The following is a 2,200-nucleotide window of genomic DNA, read 5'->3' on the forward strand; positions in this document are numbered from 1 at the left end:
TGTCAGCTCCACCAGCGTGCCGTCCTCCACGCGGCATCGAAAGAGATGCCGAGTCTCCCGCGGTAAAGAGACTTGAAAAAAGGATGCCTTTAAATCCAGGCAGGAAGCGGCCTCAGCCATCACAGGTGGCAAATAATGGGAAATGTGTAAAAGAGGAACATTCGCCTCGTAAGGGTCGTCTCGGTTCTTGTCGCGTGGCCACGCGATCCATCGTCGTCGTGAACCGGTGGTTTTCTCCTCCACAACCGAGAAGGGTATTATCCATCCGCCTGTCATTGTGGACGAAGCGTCCTCGATTATTCCTGCTGTTCGTAACAAATGCGCATCAGCGGTTGGAATCCTCCGTGAGCCTTCACGCACTTTACCGAAGGAAGACGGAGGGAAAGGGGACCGCCCGACGAGTCCCCAAACTTGCATGAGCCTCTCCAAGGTGGCCGGGTTCAACCGACTCTTAATCCACTCTAAGTTCAATACGGGCACGTTGACTTGCTGTAGCGGGATAGCGTGTTCATCTTGTGGAGTGGCCAGACGCGTCCTTGTCGCGCGTCTCGTTATTGTAGCGGCATGATTGTGATTAAAATCATGGAAAAAACGCTCCTCTGCTCTTAGCCAGGGTTCCTGCCCTTCCGCAGTTTCTCCCTTCACATCAATGCGACCAGCGACGACACCTGGGTCAGCATTGTGGTGTATCTCCCCAAATATCGAACAGTATTCTGGGGAAGGTCGAACGGGTCGACATGTTTCGCCAACTGCGAGATCACGTGTGGATTCAAATTGTACGTCTCCACGATTTGAGCAGCGTGTCTCAACGCTCCCCGTTTTATGGAATGCGCCGTGGCATCCCAAGGAGCCAGAGCTCGTTCGACTTGGGCAGTCGTCAGATTCGTGAGCTTTTCGTTTTCTTGAAGTGTCCGTAAAAAATAAAATTAAAATATTATCCGGCCTCTATCGGTTCCCGCCCCTACAAAGTCGCGTTCTTCCCAAAAGATTCATACGGTAGAAAGTATCATAAAGAATGCATTCATTTATCAGGATATACACATACATTAATTAAGTTAGCCAGCTCTCCCGTGATCATTCTTTTCACAAGCTCCTAAAAAATCCCAAAAATACAAAGGAATTCTGCAGCCTTCATATTTTGCAGAAGCTTCTAATGGCAATGGACTCCTTAAGAAAAAAAATAGTAAAATAAAAGAATTTTATTGCTGTGGCACTGTAAATCATAATGATTCTCTCTCACAAGAAGCTCTCTGGATAAACCCGGCGGCCACAAAAAAATTAAGAATCGCTAAAATAGTCCCTGTGAAATTATACTATAAACGCAATGCGCTAATTTCCCTAATTATTTTTCAACTTTCTTCCCTATCCCTTCTTCTACAAAGTCTTTACATTTTCATTTCTCGGATTTTACTTACAAATTCAGTTGTTAACACAAACTGGTATTGGTGCACCTTTCCGTTCCAGAACGCCACAATCTCGTTTTCAGCGTCGGTTTTATTCCTGGGATTGACGTAATCACATCTCTGCCAGCCATCCAGCGGCGTGCTGTCTGCGTGCTGTATGTAAATAATCTCCCACAACATGTCTCGGGAAAATTTCTCCCAACCATTAAAATATTTCGCCATATTTTCTTTGAACAGATTCACGGTGCTGGGTATGGTGTGGTGCTCACTTGCCGTCGTCATCTGCAGCCCAACCATTATCTTCGGTTTTGACTCCACAAAGAAAAAGCCGTCCACCAGCGGGAAGTTTTTAGCCTCCGGTTTGTACAGCACCCGACACTCTGCATTAATCTTCCCCTTAAAATCTTTCAGGCACTCTAAAAGACGGGGCTTGAAGGGGCGCTCATGCGGACGCACTCTCAACGCACAGAGATGTGGCGAATCATCTTTATCTTCTTCCAGTTTCAGCTCCTTGAGTTTCGGTATTATTGCATTTACAAAGGCCGCACTTAAAAATACAAACAAGGAATGATCTTCAAGGGCTTTTGATAAGAGATCGTCCTTAATAGCCAATACGAATAAATTAAAATCATTCGGCACCATTAACTCCGCCAACTTGCATAACGTTAATTCTGCAAGGTGAGAAGATACCAGTGCATTGTAAGGCATTTCGGAATCCTCATTTCCTCGTACTCGTACGACCTTTTACAGTTTGTGGAGAGACGTGGTTACCTTCACACATTTTTTCAGTCCCCAAA

General features: G+C 45.9%; 1 pseudogene, besides 4 other annotated features; it reads right to left on the reverse strand.

Moving 5' to 3' along the window:
* Nucleotides 1-1,095: part of a mobile genetic element that runs on past the window's edge.
* Nucleotides 1-2,200: part of a sequence feature (areas not merged during assembly with more than two copies in the genome that could not be assigned to a particular haplotype) that runs on past the window's edge.
* Nucleotides 915-938: a sequence feature (AT_rich).
* Nucleotides 918-1,095: a mobile genetic element.
* Tc00.1047053505419.20 lies at nt 1,341-2,200 on the reverse strand (annotated as a pseudogene; the record flags this gene model as incomplete).

The sequence above is a fragment of the Trypanosoma cruzi genome, genomic scaffold (genome assembly GCF_000209065.1).
Source record: "Trypanosoma cruzi strain CL Brener 1047053514673 genomic scaffold, whole genome shotgun sequence".
Taxonomy (NCBI): Eukaryota; Euglenozoa; class Kinetoplastea; order Trypanosomatida; family Trypanosomatidae; genus Trypanosoma; species Trypanosoma cruzi.